The following is an 8802-nucleotide window of genomic DNA, read 5'->3' as shown; positions in this document are numbered from 1 at the left end:
AGCCCGGGGACGCCCCCGCGGGGGGGGGGGTGGATCTCCCAGGACCCCTGTGGGAACTCTGCCCCAGGAGGCACATGGCAAGTGCCTCTGAAATAAACTCTCGAAGTCTGGTTATGGAGCCCAAAGTGCCAGGGAAATCGGAGGCGGATGCCCCGCGGCCGCCAGCCTTCTGAGAGCTGAGAGCTGAGAAGGAGTATCTTCCAGTCGGGCGGGGCAGCTTCCCCGAGGAAGGACCGTGCTGCCGCAGGAAGCGCGGGGAAGCGAACTTGGCGAGGACACGCAAGACTTCATACCGTAGATGAAGCCACGCTTGCTCAGACGGGCCCGTGATCACCCCTTTTAAGAAGGCATGGCCGTGTCTTCGCACTTAAAATGCTCGGGGAGGGGGGAAGGTAGGTGGGGAAAGGATCATGAATGCAAGTAAATAATTCATCCCTCTCAAAGCAATAAGTTTAATAAGTGAATCGATATTTTGTTCCATAGCACAAGGTGATTTTACTTGATATGATAATTTAGTTTTCAAACATAAATCCCATATATTATTCATCAGTGTCCGTACCTCCGCCATCCAGCACAGAGCAGATAATCAATAATTCACCGTTGCACAGGCCAAGCTCACTGACTTCCCGTCTCCCTCCATTTAACTGATTGTGGGACTGCATTTAAGGTTCCTGTTTGTTTTTTCCTCTCGCAAAGTCCTGCCCAGCCTGGCACCCCCGACTCCGGCATCATTCAGCCGTCACGCATTTGTGCGTGGTGACCTGCCACCTCTCAGGGGATGCTCAGTGACACTTAGGGACGAAACAGCGGCCTCCCTTGGCTGTGCTCACGCTTGATACATTCAGAGCGACTTCCATGAACTCCCTGGTGTAACGCCTACTCCCCTGCAAGTCGGGCAGGAACACGACTAACGTGAGGGACGCGCGACAAAGGACAAGAACTCAGGCTCCGTTGGTTAGGGCGGAGAGGTCACCACCCACCAGGAGGGACCACAGTGTGTCCGGGCGGAAGTCTCACTGCTGGAACCACCTCGGGCGACCACCGGCGGGGGAGAGCCGGTAGAGGGGACCGTGAGGGAATACTGACTTCTGTCCACATCGGGCGGCACAGTGAGAGAAGGCGCCTTAAGGCCCCTTTGGTTTCCTGATGCGGAAGCCGAGTGGGGGATGCTCTCAATTATTTTCCGAGCTGGAGGAGCCTAAACTCCGATCCGCTAAAGCCAGGTCTTTGTAGAACAATCACATGTTTAATCTTTGAAACATGAAAGCGCTCTTTTCAAGGCTGCCGTCTAATCAGCCAGCGACGCTCCGGCCTCTACAAGGATGCGGAGCCCGCACTCTGAAAGGAGTTCCGAGAGCCCTGAAGACTCTGTTTACCTCGGGTCCATCTCTGAAGCCCCCTGTCACGTTGTTATAGAAACCACTGGCGCTGGAAATCTCCCCTCGTGATTATTGCTATAGTAACCACCCAAAGACAAGAAGCTACTTTTTCATCTGGCTGCCATCCTCCCCCACCTCCCTCCCCACCCATCCCCAAGGTAGTTTTGCTTCTAAATGCTTCTCTGTTGCTGGAAACAAAGGAGAAAAAAAAGAAGAGTAAATAAATTTAATGCGGGGGGGGGAAAGAACACACTACAAGCAATAAAAAGATCCAAGGTATTTCACGATGCTTTACAGAGAGGAGAAATGATAATTAGACCACCAAAGCAGCATTTATGTTGGTGACCAGATCTCTTTATTTCCATCTGTTCAGATGCAAAGTGAGTGATAAAAATTAGATGGCAAACACGACCATCCCTCATACTTTTTTAAGGCCACCATTCCACATTTCAGAGAATTTCCCAAAAGAGCGTGTGACTTTGCCTCCTGTTGTCTGTCCTAGGTTAGAGAAAATTAAATATATAAGCTAATTTTTGTGTAATAATTTCTTATAAGATGTTCTTAGCTTCTAATATGGTATCATGCTGTAATTCAGGTTTCATAACTATTGATTTAATCCATCTTTTCCCCCCACAAGCGTGTAATCAATTTTAAAATCCTTATCTAGTGTTAAACTTTGGCACTGCTTTGTGAAAAGGTGGTCTGCATACATTAAACCAGAGAGAATTCTCTCTGCACTTTCCTGCTTCAGACTTCCTCCTGTATTGGGTCGCCTTGCCTCTTAATAAGTAACAGATTTGTTAGTTGCGGTTTACGGTTTTTAAGAACCTCGAAATAATTTGGAATCAGAGTTTTTTGAAACAAAAAAAACTGAGCTGAGAAGGTGACACAGTGAAGATGATGATGGCAGTAATGTGTCGAACCTGTGTCAGCCCATGGAAGATCTTAGAAATATCTAGGGTTCCTTTTTAGACCCAAGCCTGAAGCAATGATGTATCGGGTAGGAAAAAACATTTTTGTTGCCCAGTCTTTTGAGTAATATTCAAGTACCTGAAGTCAGGATAAACATACATGAATCTTAACCTTAGTTCACCTCTGCAGTTGTCCTTTTAGGATGTCTAGTACAAGAAACCACTGTTTTCATTTCCAAGTGTATTATTTGAAAAAAAATAATAAGGTAGAGCACTCAAAGGAGTATTGGCCATTTTTAGGGTACCAGAGTACACCCCAAACCAACATAAAAATGCACCTCATCACTCAGCTAAGAGCAAGGTGCTTTGTACAAACTGAACGGCTCAACTCACTGCACCTGGACTCTATATTTAATTAAATACGCTTTTTAGAAAAGCCAGAGCAAATATATGGAGGGGGGAGCAAATATATGGAAGATGATTCAAATGATATTTTTTTTGCTTCAGCAGGCTGTCTTGGGGGATTTATATCTATGAAGTGTAATTGCACCCTGGGCGGGACAGGGGGCGTGCGAACAAGGAGCCACACCGGCCCGGAGCCGGGAGGTCCCAGTTGGCCCCCCGAGCACAGGCGTTCGGCCGGTGGTCACTCTGTGAGGCCCTGGGCTGGCCCCAGCGGACAGAGTTCTGACGGGACAGACTCAGGGTGGCCAGGGCTCCAGGCCCAGGGACTGTGCACAAAGGGTGGCTCGGGACGGAGGGGAAGGCGGACAAATCTCCAAGGCCCGGGAGAAGCCCCAGCGTGCTGGGGAAAGGGTGAATGGAGTCACGGGAAAAGGACCAGCTCCCTCAGGAGGGGAGGGACCGTGCTAGGGGCAGGGAGACTAATTCCGCTTCCCAGAATTTGGCAAAAAAGTCGGCCAATAGCTCTCTAAGGCTGTCTCCAGTCTGAAGTTCCCTAGAGACCACCGCTGAGCACTCCGGGACAAAACACCGATCGGCAGGTGAAAGAGTCCTTGCTTCTCCCAAATGGGCACCTGTGCCCGTAATCAGGAGGCATGCCCTCGTGGGCACCTTCCGGTCACGAATGCTCATTTCCAGCCAGCACGCGAACCACCGAGACGCACTGCCTCTTGGTAAAGGTTTTCCTTGGCTAGACTCACATCCACCGACTCAGACTCCTTAGATTGTAAGTGAGGGGTACCCTCGAGAAAAAAAAGAATGCTGTGGCAGAATCCTTAAGGCCTCATCAGATAGATGAGAACGCAGGAAAGTAGGCAGAGTCAAGACGAGAAGAATCTCACACTTTGACCAGGATGATACCACCCAGATGACCGAGTTTTAATCACTTCTTCCCCCTGCTGTCAGAGTCCAGGGACAGAGAATCAGAGCGGCCTGCCCAAGGCGGGCCAGGGGCCCCCGGTTTGCCCGGCGGTGCTGCCCGGAGGCACCGAGTGGAAAAGAACACCCGGCCTGCGTGAATTCAGGACCTGCCGTCCAACGAAGGGGAGATGATGGAGGGGCCGCGAGAAGCAGCTGCTCACTGCAAACAGAAAGAGAAAAATGCCGCCCTGGCCAGGTGGGTCAGGTGGTTGGGGACTTGACCGCCCGTCGGGGCACACACAGGAATCAACCGGTGAATGGAAGCGTGGACAAGTGGAACAACAAAGGCTGTTTCTCTCCCCCACCTCCTCTCTCTCTAAAGTCAATACATTAAAAAAAAAACCTGTCTGGGCTTAAAATATGTGATTTTAATTGATATTAATACAGTAACCTTTTTAATGTCACAGTATTTAAAAATGAAAACACCAGCATCTGTATCACTTATAATCATTACAGAATTCATAACTCTGTACACCCCGTCCTTACAGATTTTGTGTTGGCGGAAGCAGCCACTCCGGGTCGATTCCATTATTTGAGGTGCAGGTTCATGGGCAGGGGGATCCCCCAGAGTCCCAGAGCTGGCACCGCTTTTCTGCAACATGCAGACTCCCCTGGGCTTTCTGCAGACCACACCAACCGACTCGATGAGATGCCGGCTGCTCTCCGGGGAGTCGGCGGCGGCAGTGGCGTGTGGCGACGGTCTGCTCACAGTTGATAAACGCCTCGGCGAAGACCATGTTCTCTCCGCCTCGCCTGTGGCTGCCACCCCCAGGGAACTGCCTCACTGTCACTGATGAGTGCCCGCCGGGTGCCACCTTGTCAGAGCGAATGAAAGTCTTGGGATTGGAATTCTGTGCCTTCTCACTAATGAACCTTCTAATTGTGAGGTCTGTCTGTACCGATCCCCCTGCTGTGAACTGCCCAGTGGCCTTGAAAACTTAGGTAAGTGGGAAATTGTACCACTGGGTTTATTTTTTTTTCTTGCATTGTGCCTTTGACATTTAGTTTTGGGCTTGCTTGTTTATGACTCTTCAGATTGAGAATGGGTCAATGTTAGGACAGGGATGGCCTTGGTTATAAGCATCCAACATGCAAATGGAAGTTACAAAGACACAAAAACATGTATGATCAAAAGGAGAAATAGTTTTTGGAAGCATTCAAGCTTCTTGGGGAACATTTGGTCAGTAGAACAAAACTGCGCCCTGGCCGGGTAGCTCAGTGGGTTAGAGCATCGTCCTGATTTGCCGAGGTTGTGGGTTTGATCCCCGGTCAGGGCACGCACAGGGGTCAACCAGTGAATTCGTACGTAAGTGAAACAACAAATCGGTGTTTCTCTCTCTCTCTTTCTTCTCCCTCCTTCCTTCCTTTCCTCTCTTTCTCTAGAAACCAATGGATAAGTGTTTTTTAAAAAGAAAAATATTTAATGTTGTTTGTGCCAGGCTTTGCTGGAAAATCATTTAACTGGAAAAAGGGTTTGTACTAACAAGACCTTTAAAAGGCTGACTTTGAGGTCAATGGTTAAGCAGAAGTTATTCAGTGTAACCCGAGGAGCTCTAAAGCGTTTGCAGTTTGACTACCCGAGGATTCACCTGTGGTCGCTCCGGAGCAGTGACACGTTCCGGTACGTCTGAGACACTGTCACTCGTAACACGCGTGACCACTTCATACCTGCCACTAAGAGAGAAAAAAGGGGTGCCAATTACACTATGACCAGTCACACTAGAGAGGTTGAAATGTGGAAAACGTACTTCTTAGAATGGGAGAAATAAGGATTTATGGTAATTTTTGTGAAAAACAGGAACACCGGGTAACAGGAGTGCAGAAAACCTTCCCCGGGACCGTCATCCCTCCTGCCCGACATTCCAGCCAAACCTGTGCTCACCGGGGCCTGAGGCCGAGTAGAAGCTTCCTGAACTTACTCGTTTCCTTCCTTTTCGTTTGACCGAGGAGGCGACCACTCACGTCTGTTAGTAGAAGGCCGACCACTCATTCCATTCAGTGACCCGGACGGCGGCCGACTGCTGCGGAGGACCAGGCAGTAAGCGCGCTCGGCGTGGCAAACCCCGCGGTCTCCAGTGCAACGACCAGCCTTGGCCACGGCGGCACAACAGCAGCCGGGGACAATGCAAACTTTGTCAGAGAACTCTCATGTGCCACAAAATTTTATTTCTCTTTGGCTCTTTTCCCAATCACTTAAGAATCTGAAGATATGCTGGGGGCCTCTTCCAGGGAAACGGAGTGGGTGTACTTTTCACTGCTCCTTCTGCCAACGGGAGACCGTGGGCACGATGTATAAAGCAAATGAAGAGAGACTGAGTGGCAGACTCGGGGCTCAAAAACGGACACTTTAAAGTGCTCCCCCTCCCTTTTTTGCCTTATATGTCCCAGACCGAGGGCTGAAGGAGCCAGCAATGCCGAAATATGAACAGATGCTGACAAGAAAAAACACAGAAGTCTGCTCTTTCAGCCAAAGGACCAGAGAAGAGGCAACCTAGCAAGACACAAAACTTTTAAGCAATAACTACCCAGCACCCGCCAAACACCAGAGAAAAAACTGCGGCCCACCTCTCCACAGTCCAGCGAAGGCCCCGTGGAGAGCAAGGACGCCCGGCCCGCCAGGCAGCAAAACGTCCCCCCGGTTCTCCTGCTCGGGGAGGTCAGAGAGGCTGAGTAGGGAGCCAGGACTTGCACCCACTGGGTGCTAACCGGGCCCTTCCAGTGCCAATGTGGGGGCCGAGTGGGGACCCTGGGCTTCCAACCACGTTCAGCAGGTGCAGAGCCCTCCCCTCCCTGGGGGGGGTTGTCATAGGGACATGTGCCCCACCCAGTGGCCATGAGGCCACCCCCATGCTGTGGTGTCAGTGGTGGCCCATGGAAAGCTAATCAGTATAGAATTCTGCCCGACACCTAGCTGATGTTCAACAAATATTGTTATTATAATTCATATTGCATTAGCATTATATGTACGGCACACATCACCTAATAGCCTTCATACTCTGTAACAGGCATATGATAAAAGCAAATATTTTTCACTTAAATGTGTATGTTAGTTTTATGATTATTAGATTTACATTTAACTTCAGACCATCCATTATTATGGTGTGTACAGGCGAATAAAAGGAAAGCGATTTGTATTTTTACAGAAAATTTTAAGTGAATGCATAGACTGCTGACGAAAACAAATACAAATACAATTCAGGGTGGGACAAAAGTAGGTTTACAGTTTTCAGAATGTGAAACAATTTATACTTGCATTGTTATTTATTAATTGTTGTATTATTTACCATTCTGACATCTATAAACCTAATTTTGCCTCACCCTGTATTATTGATTATAGGGAAGTCTGTATTTCTCTTCATTATGATTGGGATACTTTCTTATGGCATTAACAATTAAGAAAGTCATAAATAGTATCCAAAAAGGAGAATAAAAGAATATGTTCAGCTTATAAATCACTTGTTCCTAATTCAATGACAAGTTCCTTGCAGAATAGGCCCAGGTTCCTGTTAGTGAAATTTCGTTAATATTCAGCATCCTACATTAGTATCGTGGAAATAATCATCCCTTTGTTATTATTTATAAAGTGCTCTCATTAAAGGAGCAGTGGAAATCTTGATACTGACAAATTGCACCCTCCAGTGGAAAAAATATTCATAAAAATTTAGGGTGTGTCTGCATTGTAGGTTTGCTATATTCAAATGTGCTTTTCCCTAAGAATTTTTAAATATAATTTTAAGACCTGCAACATACATCTGTCACTGTGCATTCCTTCTGGGCCCCCAGGAAGTTGCTCTGAGTTTGAGTGTATTATGTAAATGTGATGTTAAATGTTGGAAAAATAAAAGAGCTTTAAAATTCTTTAAAATTTAATTGAAAAATGAAATTGGACCACATGCACATGCATAAAGTTGACTATTTTCTAAAAAAAAATCCTTGACTGCGTATTTATTTTAGAAATATTTTAGGTAGATTATACCATATCATCAGGCAAATGTCCCATTCTACTTCAAAATGTGTGATTTTCTTCAAGGTAAAAAATATGAATTACTGTTGGTGAAATTACATTTCAGGGAGAAGGGGAAGACTGGACACATTTGTTCCTGTTCATCACTCGGGTCTAGGAAGCACAAACATGGACGTTCACCAGATGTGAAGAGCAGCATGTGCTGAAGATCAGTCTGGTTCCCACGTGAACTCATTCCGCAGCATCTGAGCCATTTCTGTGGTTGACGCCCATAGACATGGGCGTCTTCTCCTGTTTCTTGGAATCAATGGCATTATCAAAACCAGGCCTGGGCACCTCCTAAAACTGAGGTCATTTTCTTACCTTTCATCTCTCCTTGAAATTCCTCCCTCCTTGGCTTTTCTCTCTACTGCAGCACAGCCTTAAAAAATCTCCATTTCCCTAATTCTTTCCTTGCCTTCACCTCTCACACCCCAAGCAAACGGAAGCCTCACAATCCACTTGTAACCTGGAGTCAGCCTCCGCATTCAGGCTTTAGGGAAGTGTGTTCTCACCCATCCTGAACACCTTCCTCACCCCAGGTCAATGTTTTGATGTTTCTGGTCCCAGATTTTATCTCTACTTCTTCTACATCCCATATTCACTTCTTTTTTAATGTATAAGTATTTCTACTTTTTAAAGAAGATTTTATTTCTTTCCAGAGAGAGGGGAAGAGGAGGAGGTGAGAGACATCAATGTGTGGCTGCCCCTCCAGCGCCCCCTACTTCCCACAACCCAGGCATGTGCCCTGACTGGGAATCCAACCCAGACCCTTGAGTTCGCAGCCTGCACTCAATCCACTGAGCTAAACCAGCCAGGTCTACTTTATTTCTACTTAGTTGTCATTGTTCTTGTGTCTGTGTGACATTCTTTTTTAAAATGACTTTATTTAGGATTGTCATGCAATACTGAGCATGCAGTTTCATTTGATCAGTGGTGACCTATGTATGCATCCAGTATGGAAAACACTGCAATCAAAATGAACAAAATTTTTCTTGTGTCCTTTTTAACTATCACATGGAAGGGCAGATATTTATCAATTTTATGAGCCTGTTAAAATAAGTACCCAGGCCAGCAATATCAGCATCACCTGGGACTCCGTCAGACATGCAAAATCTTAGGCACT

This window comes from Phyllostomus hastatus, unplaced genomic scaffold (genome assembly GCF_019186645.2).
Source record: "Phyllostomus hastatus isolate PE091 unplaced genomic scaffold, TTU_PhHast_1.1 phas_contig_148, whole genome shotgun sequence".
Classification (NCBI taxonomy): Eukaryota; Metazoa; Chordata; class Mammalia; order Chiroptera; family Phyllostomidae; genus Phyllostomus; species Phyllostomus hastatus.
The sequence above is the reverse complement of the archived record's forward strand: the minus strand, read 5'-3'. Positions refer to the sequence as shown.